The 13,031-nt window shown below is 59.1% G+C and overlaps 1 protein-coding gene across 7 annotated transcripts in view; it reads right to left on the bottom strand.

Annotated features, from left to right (window-relative positions):
• Positions 1-13,031, bottom strand: part of BCOR (BCL6 corepressor) — a 107,562-nt gene that overhangs the window by 40,023 nt on the left and 54,508 nt on the right. For 4 of the 7 annotated variants that reach the window (XM_045289389.1, XM_045289386.1, XM_030885407.2 and 1 more), the window contains exon 1: positions 5,470-5,633. The exons of 1 other annotated variant lie outside the window; for it this stretch is intronic. The gene's annotated coding sequence lies outside the window, so the exon portion shown is untranslated. Of the gene's footprint in view, positions 1-5,469; positions 5,635-13,031 lie in introns of those variants that run through there. 2 more of the 7 variants (XM_045289388.1, XM_013007727.2) reach the window with 2 other exon arrangements.

Raw genomic sequence — 13,031 nt, forward strand, 5'->3', positions numbered from 1 at the left:
GGGCGGCCAGAGGAGACCATACACTACTGGCCCCTCCTTCCGGGCCTTCGCCACGTAGGCCTCAGCAGGGGCAGCCAGCTTTGCAAACAGAATCCCGCCAGCCACAAACACTGGCAAGGCGGCCGGACGGGCTTGGGCCGACCTCCGCCTCACCACCCCGGTCTGGGCCCGGCCCCAGGCAAGCCTCAGCCCTGGGATCGGGAGGGCGAACAGGCGGGCGAGAAGCACTCTCCTCACCCAGAGTCGGGCTCTCCCGCCCCTCTGCGGCCCCAGGAGCACGGGTGTGACCTCGAAGCCTAACAAAGGGCCTTCTGAGCTCCGGGCGGCCTGGGGTCGGCGGGGGAGGAGTGGTCCTCTCCGCGGCGCCTGGCCTCAGAGGCCAGGCCCTGCGCCCTCGAGGAAACCACCAGGGTGGCATTGTCAGGGCTGTAGGGCGCTCAGGAGGAACATGCTGGCCGGACTGGGGTTCGGGTGGCGCTGCGGCCTGCAAGCCTCTCGCCCAACCCACGGCCCAGCCCTGCTCCGCCCGGCGAGGGCCCCACCCGAGTGCGGTCTTCCCAATAAAAGCTGGAATTCCCGGCTGGGCTCAGACAAAGAGGGACCGCGGCAAATCGACGCCGCGGGCAAGCCAAACCCTAGCTGGAGTTTACGTGTGCGTCTGGGGTCACAGAGGCGCCTGCTAACCCACCCTCTACAGGCCTTTCCTGCATGATCTCCCTGGGGGGGAATTTTTTAAAAATTGGTGCCTATCAAAATGAAAGCACAACTCCCCTTTCTTCTTCCCATAAGCTACACTTCTTCAGTTCTCTCCCAGTCCAGGAAAGCACAGTGCCAGCCACTTTAGCAGGAAAAGACCCCAAGCAGTATTATCATCCACTCTTCAAGGCCAGAGTGGAAAGCTAGCCCTCTAGCTTCCCATCCACTCAAGGTCAAGAACTCAAAAATCTCTTAGAAATCCTCCTTCGTGATCAACACATATCCTCTTTCCCCCACTCCAGAAGGGGTAAAAAAAAAAAAATCACTACTAGTGTTGTCCATGTATCTGCGAGAGAGAGAGAGAGAGAGAGAGAGAGAGAGAGAGAGAGAGACAGAGAGAGAGACAGAGAGAGAGACAGAGAGTAGGGGGGAGGCCCCCTACTACTGGCTCAGTTTGGGTCCCCTTCCTCCCCTCCCCGCAGGCCAGGAGGTGGTTTTTGTCATTCATCCTGTGTATCTAAGCATTGATGTATGCATATGAATGTTTTTGTGTTTCCAAGTGACCCTCTTCACACCTTTAAATGGGCTTTTGTCTCCAGAACGCATTTACTAAAACTCGGCCCAGTTTCCAGCTCAACAAAGTATAGGATGCCCCTCTCCCCAATATCGATAAGTCTCTGGATTTGCATATCCATGTTTGCATTCCTCTTGGCCAGTTCTTTATCTCCTTGGAAGCCCCCCTTCCATGTGGGCACCAGAGCCCAAGTGTCTTGATGGGTTTCAGCACCTGTCATTCAGGCCCACATCTTAATCGGAGCCTTTCTGCCAAACGCACACACCTCCCCTTACTACTTGGATCCTTGGCTGTCCACACTCCCAGGCTACCCCAGTACAGTATGTTGTGTAGAGCAAAGCATCTCCCTTTGACCACAGACCCTCCTAATGAGAGAAGCGGGGGTGAGGGGCCAGAGTCAAGTGTTAGGACTGATTCTATATTGGGGGGTGGGGTGCGCCCCCTCTCATCTGTAACCGTCCACCGATGCCAACTCTGTAAAGAACTAGACAAATGTCTGCAGACTTGTATTCAGTTTTTAAAAAACCAATCCAATATGGACCGAACGGATGTGTACACATACCATCGGCCTCAGACACATCGGAGTCCCATTCCGGTTTGGAGCCTGTCTCCACTAACATTTCTGCAGCACCACCACCCCTCCCCCACAACACACACCCTTCAAGTTCATGGTTGAAAGTGGGTCTATTTATACAGGCAACTCAAGGGCGCTCTCTCCAGCAGCTGTCTCCCTAAAGGACCCCACCCCACACTACAGCTCAGCTGGGCGCAAACCAGCAGCGGTCCTGGAACGCCTGGCCGGAATTCTCTGGGGCAGCACTGGTTCACATCTGCGCCCCCCTCCCAACTCAGTTCCTGGGGTGAAAGTGCCTATTGTATGGCTCCCCGGCTCCCCCAGTGAGAAGTACCAGGGCAAAGGAGACCCGCACAGCTGGTTCTGGTTTGTCGAAGACTCGAGATCGCAGCACCAAGATGTGAGCGTGCACACACGGAAGAGAAAGGAAAACTAGAGACACACACCCCGCCCCAGCCCCTCTGGGGGGTCCTTGGCCTCCAGAAATTTCTACTAGGTTTTTGGGCTCCCCTTCCCATTACACTACCCCCACCACCTTTAAAGGAAAACCCCGCAGCCTTTCCCTCCACCCAGCTCCAAGGGCCCGCTGGCTAGCTGGCTCACTCGCTGCTCACGGGAGTCTGCTGCCGCCTCCGCCCGCCTCCACCCCTCCCGTCCTTCAGCCGGGAGGGAGCCTGCATGCCTGTCTAGACCGATCTATCACAGGCCCACAACAACACCCGCGAGAGCGCGAAGCCCCTGCCCGGGTCCCCTAGCTCGGTACGGTTCACGGCGGACAGAACCCCGAGGGCTGACGGCGCCTGCGGGGGGGTTAGGGTAGGGAGGGCCCAGTGGGGGCTGGTCGCCCGGAGTGCGTGGCCGATCCTCCCGGGCCCCGACCCTCTGCGCTCCCGCCAGCCCGGCTGCCAGGGCAGTCACAGCTCCCTGCGCGCTGGGCAGTCCTATTTTTATCTTGTCTAATCCCAAACTGGGCGGGGAGCACAGGCGTCGTGCTTAGAGAACAAGAGATAGGCGAGGGAGGAGCAGCCAGGCGGCGACGCGAACGGGAGCGAGTTAAAGACACAGTCGAGGAGACCGAGAGCAGGAAGAAAGAGCGGGCTGTGCGGATCTCGCGGCGCCGCACGCAACCCGCCGCCCCGCGAAGTTACTCACCTCCCCGCCGTCCCTAGAGGCCCGGCCCCTCCCCACTACCCAGCGCCGCTCTCCGCAGCCCGGGCCGCGGTGCCCAGGCCTGTGTGGGAGGCGGAGGCCCGGTCGGCCCTGCAAAGGGCTGGAGAGAATCGCTAATGAGCTGTGCGGCCCATTGATCCGGAGAACACTTCCTAATTAACTCTCAGTCACCTACTGGTGACAGCGCCTCAAAGGACAGCGCTGGGGCCCGAAGAGCCCCCAGCCCCGACCTGCCTACCAACCGCCTGGCGCCCGAAACCCGCACACTCCCCTAAACACCCCAGGCAATCTAGGTGTGTAGTTGCGTATCCACGAAGACGAAAGCCAGCTTCGAATTTAAACCTGGACGGCATATTTAATCACCGCCATCTCTAGTCCGTCCTCTACCCCGTGAAACCGTGACCAAATAAACACCAGAACCAACACGGCAAAGCCCAGAGCAGATAAAAAGTGGGGGTGAGGGTGTCGAGAAGTGCCCAGTCCAGGAGTCTCCGAGGCCGACAATTAAAATGCCTTCCGCACTAACAATTCTGCTGGCAAAACCGAATGCAACACCTCCTAAGGATTGATTTCGGCCCGCAGTGTCCGTTTCCAGTGCCACAGGAAGTGTCAGATGGCCAGAAATACCCAAGTCTGTCTATGGTCACCACCCACCACCTTCTACAGTGGGCCATTTCCTCCTCGTTTTTACTCCTAGGCTGTTTTAAGGCTCGCTCAACGAGAGTCTAGCCCTTAGAACCAAATACCATTAGCCCACCCCTAACCGCCTGAAAATTTGAAGGGAAAAAAAAAGGCGAAAACCCAGAGCTATCTGGTCTAGACAGAGTGAGCTAGCTGTGCGGTACCTATTTGAAGCGCGCTGGTTTCTTTTTAAGGTTTGTTTTAAATACACACAACACAACCTTCCTTCTCTTTCCTTCCTCCCTCTTCATTCCCCAACCCCCACCCTCCCGACGTCGGCGGCGCGCGCCCCCGCGCGCGGGCACTCACAGCCTCCAGCTTGAGATCGCGGACTTTCTGGAAAAGATTCATTAACAGCAAATTAAGCCTCGCCCGGCCTCGGCCTACGGGCGGCCAGACTCTGTCGTCTCCGGGACTCGGGAACGTGCCCACTCGAGCGTGCGAGCGGCTGGAAGCCCGCTGGGACCATGCGTGCTTCGAGCCGCCCCACTCCACACTCGGCGCCCCAGGGCTAGCTCCGTAAACAGCAGGCGCACGTCGCCGTCGCCTGGAGCCCCCGAGTTGACTGAGGCTCCGCAGCGAAGCCGCCTGCCCGCTCTGAGGACTGGCCCCGCAGCGCGTCGGCGCCTTGCCCTCCCCGCCTTTGCCTTCGGATCGCGCCCCGGTGCGCAAGTTCTCTTCGCCCGCAGCCTGAGCTGCACGCCCCACTGGACCTCCGAGGGGGATCAACTTCCTCTGGCCACAGACACGCACACGCCCAAGTGAGCTTCCCACCAGACTCCCCGCTGCCCAGCCAAGGGCCCAGGGGGCTCCCCCCCACCACCACCACCATACCGCACTTCGCGCGGCTGTCCCCGCCGCTCCGGCTGCCCCCACACCAGGGGCTCTTAACTTAAAACGACTCTGCACCGCAGGGTGGGGGGCCGGGTGGAGTAGGGAGGGGGCACGGATTAGAATCTAAAAAGAACATTTACAAAACAAAGCGTCTGACCTGGCGGGCGAGCGGACCAAGTCCGAACCCCATTCACTCAGCTTGATTTCCTAGTAGTACACCCCCCCCCCTTAGTACACGTGACTCGCGCTTTGGGGCAAGTCGAGAAAAAACCCGGGACTCCCCTCCGAGTAGTGCTGCGCCGCTCCGGCGACAGGTCGGGCTCGGCTGGGCCCCAGGCACCCGCCACACACCCTCACGCACGCACACGCTGTCGTTCCACTTGAAGGAACGGCTGCCCCCCACACCACGAGAGGCGAGGCGGCGACCGGGGTTTTTTACAGTTCTTCCCCCGAGTCGGAAAAAAAAAAAAGGCAGACGGGAACCCGCCGCCCTCCCCTTCCTGCTCGTGAGCGAACGCCGAGCCGAGCTTCCCAGCTTCCAGCCTGGGCCCCCCCGCCCGACTCGTGGCGCTCCGCGGCCACCGCGCTCCCGCGCAGACACACACACACACACAGTCTGCAAACTTCCACTCCGCGAACTCCCTGCTCTCGCCGCTCCCCCACCCAGGAAGCGGCGGGCCCTCCGCATCTCCCCTTCCCGCTGCCCACGCGGGGCCTCTTAGGTTGGCTGCATTTTTAATAACTTCAGAGCTGTGAGATAAAAACGAAAGCGAACAAGGCAACCAAAGGGAAGCGCGAAGGAGAAAGCTTCGCGGGGTGAGCGAGAGTCGGAGACACCCGCGGCGAGCCGGGGGCCCCCAAGGAAAGAGCCGACTGCAGCCCGCGTCGCGCCGCTCGCCCGCCCCGGTCTCCCCCGGGGAAAGGTGTTCCGGGCACTGACCTGAAATCCCCGGCAGGGGAGTAGGCAGGGAGCCTGCGATCCGGCGCTTCCAAGTTTTGCCGACACCCCCCCCCTCCCAGAGCAGAGGCGAGGCGGAAGAGCGAGGGACCGCTGGCCGAGTCACGAGAGGTGAACGCGGGGGCGACGTGGGCGCGCGGAGGAGCCGGACCGGAGAAGCGCGACGAGTAGCAAAGTTTGCTGTCCCCGGCTGCCCGCAGCCCGCTCGCGGCACCGCGCTCGCTCGCCTCCCTTGCTAGTCTGCTGCCAGCCGGCTGCCCTCGGGGTCGGCCCCCCGGAGGGGTGGGCTCTGGGCCGGGTGGGGGCGGGGCGGGCTCGGCGCCTCCGGGCAGGTGGCGACAGCCCCGCGCGGTCCTCCGGGCTCCCGCGGCTGCGCCGGGCTCGGCCGGGCTCAACAGCTCCCGCGCCGCCGCTGCTGCCGCCCGCGCTCCGGCAGGAGCCCCAGCGCCATGTTGCCGGTTCGCCGCGATCGCCCGCTTGGGCTGAGTGTGTGAGTCTGTGTGTGTGAGTGTGTTGGCCAAGTCGTCCCTGAGCGGCGATAGCGCGGCTTGGGATCCCCGCCCGGTGGCTCGCGGGCTCCCCCTCCGCCGCCGCCCGCCTTGCTCCCGCTCTCGGTCGCAGTCTGGGCTCCGGCGCGTCTTCCCCGCAGCCGCCGAGCTCCGCCAGCGTTCAGCGAGGAGCGCAGCTCTGCCTCACCTTGCCGCTGGGAGCCCGGGCTCCGTCTGCCGCCGCACGCCGCGATCCCAACGCGTCCCCCTCCCTCGTTCCCTCCTCTTCCTCCTCCCCCTCCCTCCGCCCGCCCGCCCTCCCTGCCTCCCTCCCTCCCTCCCTCCCAGCAGCCGCCTCCCCTCCCCCCGCAGGCGCAGCGCTCCGGCGACAGCCGCCCGCCCGCCACCGCCTCCAGCTCTCGCAAGTTTGAGCTTCCCCAGCCTCCGCTCACCCTCCGCTGCGGCGCCTGAGCGCTGGGGTTTCGGGAGGGGTGGTTCCCCAAGAAAGGTCTGCTCGAGTTTCCCCCGCCATCGTCGACTCCCGGCCGGGCGCCTCTCGGGTCTCGGGGTCCGAACCTGGTACCTCCTGGGTGGCGACCCCCTCGCCCCTGGCCCTTTTCTCCCCCTTGTGGGCCGAGTTGGCCAAGCACGCTGGGCCCGGGCGCACGTCCCGGGTGAACCAGAGACCGGCTCGGGTGGCGACCGCACGGGCGGCCCACAGAGCCAGAGCCGAGGGGACGGGGGGCGGCGGGGGCGGCTCTCCCAGCCTCGCGCCCAGACTCCCCTTGCTACCCAGAAGGCCAGTGGAGGACCGCAATTACCATAAAGCTTCTCGCACTCCGCTCCGCCAAAGCTGTCAAACCCCAGCGGCAGCCACCGCCGCTGCCTCTCGCTACCAGCGCTGCGCTCTCGGCCGCTCAGAGACCAGGCAGGACCGGCTGGCTGGGTGCGCACCCCAGCCTTACCACACCCCGGGCCGCCCCTTCCTCCCAGAGGAGCCTTTTCTTGGTTGGGCCTCCAAGCTACACGAAAACACTACCCGGGGCAACAGCGACCTTTCTGCCCCGAACTCCGCGCCCGAGTTCCCCGGACACTGCAATTGTGTGGGAATTGTTTGGAGAGGTGGTGGTGGAGGGCAGCCCATGGGGCCCTAGGGGCCGTAGGAGGGCGGGTAGAGAAGCGGGGATCCGCTTGCATTTCTCCTGGTTCGAGGTTATTTCTCGGTCTGCATCTCCGATGGTTGGAGGGTCTGCCCTGGCCCCTCACCCCGGCCTCAGAAGATAATCTCTAGCGTTTTATTTTCCTTGGCAGGGAGCAACTTTTGGCGCAGACCGTACGCCCCATAAATTTCCACTCGGTAACGTCGTGTTGATCCGTGCTCGGCGGCTGCGTACAGCCTGCGCCCGCAGCAGTTCAATTCAATTGACACGTATTGAGCTTCTTCTGCGCGCTTGGCGCGGCTCCGGGCGCGGGGGCAGTGAGCGGCTAGGGGAAGCGCGGAGCAGAGGTTCCGGCCTCCTGGGGAGCAAAGCCTCAAGGGCGAGCCGAGAAACCGCTGCGTGAAGCTGGCGGGAAGGTGTGGGGGAAGGGCTGTTGGCCTAACAGTATCCCTCCCTCCAGCCTGGACGTCTTGCCAAAGGTGACCCCACTTGGCTGCTCGCTCGGGGCTGCTAGGCTGGGGCAGGGGGAGAAGGGCCAGCGCGGGGAAGAAAGAGGTAGTCTCTTTCTGCCCAAGGACAAGATGTTGCAGACTCGATGAGACATCCTTCGGAAATGGAGGTGGCCTGTAAATCCACACAGAAAGAAAGTTTCTATTTCTCCTGGAGTGTCCCCACGCCCCAAATAATCAAAAGCACCTCAAGTTAATTACTAAGTCAAGGTCAGGGCCAACACCAGCTCAGGCTAGCAGATATTTCCCCTTATCAAAATGAAGACCTGACTACTGACGCAGGGCTGGTGATTAGGTGAGATTTTATTCATTCTGTTTTCGTTCTCAGCACAGAGCTGTAAAAACAGCCCTGCTCAAAGCAGAAGTGAAACATCTTTACCGTTTGAAACCTGAAACTTGGGGCAGAATTAAATCTTCATGCTCCAGAGCTGCTTGTAACAACTGATGCAATAGAGGCGGACCCAGTGCCCACCAGAGCCGGGCCTCCAGTGCCAGCATCCGGAGGTGAATGCTTCCAGGACCCAAGCCTGCAGAATGGAATGCACGCCTTTTTCTTCCTGGTCTTTCTGGGGGTGGGTGTCACTGAAAGCTAATCCACACATTTTTTTAATCTCGGGTAACAAGCAGAAAGACACCTGGACTATTATGCTGTAAAGCCTTTTTTTTTATATAAAGAAATTTTAGGGCCAGACATTAAAAGTTATTAGACTGAATGCATGCGTGCGGCAGACACAGCTGGAGAAAAAACTTCTGGTTGCTTTGTAGCAACATTGCTTTTTGAAGCGATTCCTTTTATTCAAAATAAGACTAAAATAACCAGGAAGGCTGAAGTTGGGTATTGGGGGAGAAACGCACTGAACGTGATGGAGGTCACAGTACAGCTCTGGGCGGTGCAGTGGAGCTGGCCTGGGTGAGTGAGGAGCCGTGTCAGGCTCTTCCGGTTGGGTTAGGCCGCACCATGGAGGCCCTGGCTCTGTGCCCGGCCACCTCCTCTCCCCTCCCCTTGCCCTCCCTACCTCTCCCCCTAGGCAGAAGCTTTTCCCAGAGTTCTGAGTAGCAAGTAACGGTCTAGAACTTTTAGGAAACCCAGGAACTGGGCGACAGCAAGGAGCCTCCGGGGCTAATGACAAAGGGCCTGTTTGTCTAAGTTTAAAAGTCCGGGTAAGAAAATGAGGGGGGGGGGGTTGTTAACTGGAGGGAGCTCCGAGGAAGGCTGAGGGCAAGAAAAAATTGATACTGGAGACAAACAGGCCAGGAAACTCGCCCGTGACAAAATTTGTACTAGTTGCCACCCCACTTCTTTTTTTCTTTTAGAGACTCTCACCTCCCGTGGGCTGCTGGGATCAAAGAGTGACTGAGCCATTTCGGAGGAAAAACTTTTCCAGCACCAAGGGATTGAAGGCACAAATCTTATTCCGCTCCTATGAAAAGGAACCCTTGTGGCTCAGCGGTTCAAAGGTGTTACCCCAAAGGTCGGTGCTTGGAAGAAACCAGCCTCACTAGAGCCACATCAGGCAGGAAAGATGTGGCAGTCCGATTCTGTGACAACCTCAGCCCGGTAGACCCTATGGGGCAACTCTGTTCGCCGATAGGCTTTCTATGAGTTGGAATCAACAGCAAATGTTTTTTGTTTGTTTGCTTGCTCAGGTTTAAGAGGCATGGGGGAAGGGGAGCTGTGACTCACTGGGAGTGAAAATGTAGGTTGCTCCCAAGGCGTTCCAAAACTGGGGTTACACTTTTTGGTCCTGAACCGGATTGTGGGGGGATTGCTCCAGGGAAGAGAAGCAGAAAGCTCCAGAAAGACCATTCCAGCTGATGATTCAACTTGGGAAGGGGCTCCCGGAAGCTAGGGACCCCACGGGGCCTTGCAGCATGTGTGCCAGAGTCCAGGCCCTTTCCTGGCTTCCCCCCTTCCTTCCACTCCCAGGAGCCCCTCAGGAGCTGACCCCGGGTCAAGCCACTATGTGGGGGGGGGGGGGGGGGGCGGGGCGGCGGCCTGAAGAGAGGGGAGGATTTCAATGAAACAGGGGAAGGAGGCGGCAGGGAGAGGGATCCAAAGGGAGTGGAGCCCGAGTTTCCTACTGAGAAGGTGTGGCAAGATCTGAGCAGCCCGGAAGGGTCCTCAGTTATACAAGTCTGGACTTCAGGTTCTGGGGCATGTTTTTGGTGCTTATTCTACCCAAGCTCTGCAACTCTCAAGCAAACAGGTTGGGGCTTCTGACAGCAAGCTTTGAGCCTGGTGACCCCTTTCAGGCCAGACTGGGCCACTCTGTGATTGGCTAGGCCTCTGTCAACCTTGGGGAAAGGCAGCTGTGCTGCAGCAACTCTCTGTTCTGAGGTCTGCACCCCATGTTTTAGGGGTGAGCCCTGGCCTCCTAACAAAGAGCCCTGATGGCACCGAGGTGTGCTGCTCCATGATACGTCAGCAGTTTGAGCTCCAGGAGACAGAGGAGGCCATCTGCTCCTGGAAAGATTTACACAGCCCTGGAAACCTGAGAGAGCAGTTCTACCAGGCCCTATAGGGTTGCTATGAGTCAGTATTGTTGACTGGCCGGCAGTGAGAGGTGCCCCTATCTGGGTGTGGAGGGTTGGTTTGGAAGGTGTGTGTAGACGCTAAAGTCATTCAGTCCTAAAGCCCCAATGTCCTTGGGCCTATGACACTGGCTATTCGATGGCAGATACTGTAGGTGTTTTCTGTTGTCTTACTGGAACTTTGACTGTAAGCAGTATAAAGCGCCCTGTTAGTGTGAACCAGTACTGTTAGTTTGTTTCTTTTTGTACATTTGTTGCCATCATCCTTCTCAAAACATTTTATTTCTACTTGAGCCCTTGGTATCAGCTTGTTTCCCCCCTCCCTCCCGGAGTGTGAACTATTTTTAAAAATAGCAACAAAGTGGGAACTCTCGATGAGGGTCTTCTGGTTACTGTTACACTGAGGCTGAGACACTAACTGGCCCACCTCACCAACCACAAGTTCCCATGACCAACTTGGGGATTTGAAAACTCTGGCAAAATCGATATGCAATTGCTTTCTAGGACTGAAGAAGGCAGGCATTTGGGGTCACCGGGTCGAAAAGAGAAGCCTGCTTTTTTTCTGCCCTTTGGAAGATGGTTGGGCGTTTGGGGGTGGAGGGCCTCACAGCACACACTCGGCCACCGACGCTGGGATTTTCAGGCCTGAGCGCCTCACACTGAGGCACTGGTGGGTGGACCGCGCAAGGCTGGGGGTAGGTGTCAGCCAAATGAGCGGAAATACGGGCGGCTTCGGAGTTGGGCCGGATGCTTCTGCTGATAAACCAGGGCGACCCGGCCTACCCCGACTGCTTATCCTGAGCATATTTCACCCGGTTAGGGGCAGTGAGTGGGGACCAGGAAGAAAGGGGGCGGGGAACCACCAACGCGGACCTCCTGTCCAGCCATTTTGTATCCAGCCTCCTTCCTCCTCTCCTGTGGAGGTCCTGCAGAGACGCAACACCCCCAACCCCTTTGGAATGCCCTAGGACGTGAGGGGCTCCACCAGCTCCGGCCTTGCTCCTCCCTGGGACAGTCAATGGAAATGCGGTGCTAGCCGGCCTCTCAATACCTCTGAGGTCCCCACCAAGTCGGGGAGCAGGAGAGGTGAGGGGTCAGGGGTAGCAGCTTGGGGAAGGTCGCAGCGCGGGAGCAAAGCTTGGGGCTTGCATTCAGTTGGAGATCCTAGAGGGCTTAATCCACGACCCACTTTACCCGGTGCTGATCCACTCTGCTCTGCCTTCGCTCCCCGCTTCTCCACCCCCTGCGCGATCGCATCTCCAGCGCGTTGGCAGCCCCCAGCCTCGAGTCGTGGGGGAGGGGGAGGCGGGGACGCTGGGTGGTTTGTGTTGCGAGGCCTGACAGAACCTTCTGTGTGCGGCGGAGGGAGGAGGCTAATGCATAATGCACAGCGCCTGGAAGCCCGGCCATTAGCGGCCTGTCGGTGACACAGACAAACGACTGAGAAGGAGGAGATCTAGCTCGCTCTGGAGTTTAAATATACCAGTGTGGAGGGGAGACGCCATGATTTAAAAGTGTGTGTTTGCAGACACTCGCATATATTTTAATGATTTCCAGCCGGCCATGTGTCCCAGCCATGCATTCCCCCCTCTCCAAAACGAGGGTGTGTTTAGAGGAAAAGGGGGGGGGGGACGACACCAAAGCAGAGGCCTCAATTAGAGACCTGCCATTAGCATGGTCCTCCTCGCTCAACCCCCAGAGATGAAGGGGAGGAGTAAATGGGGAAGTCGAGGCCTAGCATAGCCACACGACCCCCAAGGCCACTCTAAGAAATGTCTTCTGTTTAAATCTGGCATGCAGACCTTTCAGCACAACTGGCCCCTGTACACTAAGCTGGAAAGAACCTTTCCCGCCACCCTTACTCCCTGCAGGCACCCACAATTTTTGAACCTTCCTTTTCCTCAGACCATCCTACCCTCAGACCTCCTACCCTCCGATTTTAACACACCAGTGTCTTTTAGCAATTAAGGCGAGAAGGGGTGGGGATAAAGATAAGCTCCCCCCTTTTTCCCCTCGCCATGCAAGTGTGAAAGATAAGATAACGCTAAGCTGGGGCAAAGCGGCTGCTTACAACCTCCCCTCAGCGATTTTGATCGGTCACTCCTTATCGCGCAAAAATGCTCCTTTGGAAAACTGCATCAGAAAAAGGCGAGGAGGAAGCATTTTCATTTGGGAGTGACATTTAAAAGCCACTTCCCCTCCCACCAGCCACCCCACCCCCTCCCATCCGCGGGGCTCCCCAGGGAAGAGTCGCACCTCAACGTCAGGGCTTCAGGCTTTCTCATGGGGGGCAGGATTACTAGTGTAATTAGGCTGAATAAAACCAGGGATGCGTGATGAGGATTTATTCTGCAGGCAATCTTCCGCTCGCTCGAGGTCGGGTTTTCCTTCTAGTGACTGATCGATGTTGGCGTCTCACCCTCGCGCTCCGGTGTGGAAACTAAACAGGTAGTTCAATTTGGGAGGGTCATGTAACTATGTCAACATGAAGTGATTGGGAATGCGAAATCATAAGCAACTCTGCGGATTTTTACAGGCCCTTCAGCACCGGACAACTGCCAGCCACACCAGACTCTCGGAGAGTCATAGAAAATCCTTTCTCCGCACCAGAATGTCCCCAAGGGCTCCCTGAAACATTGGTGTTTGTTGATGTACTGTTGTACTGAACCCCAGGTCCAGGTCGGCGGGGCGAACACAGGCTTTCAGGCCGGCGGCTCAAGCCGGACAGAGCAGCCTCAGGCCTGCTCCCCATCCCGGGCTTGCACCTGGCCGCCCGGCACACACCTAGTCCTCCCCGTCTCCAGGCCAGGCGGCCCGACCCAAAGCCCAGGAGCCAGCCGCGGCCGGATTGTCCC

The sequence above is a fragment of the Echinops telfairi genome, unplaced genomic scaffold (genome assembly GCF_000313985.2).
Source record: "Echinops telfairi isolate 266 unplaced genomic scaffold, ASM31398v2 ScPeMD7_26;HRSCAF=91, whole genome shotgun sequence".
Lineage (NCBI taxonomy): Eukaryota > Metazoa > Chordata > Mammalia > Afrosoricida > Tenrecidae > Echinops > Echinops telfairi.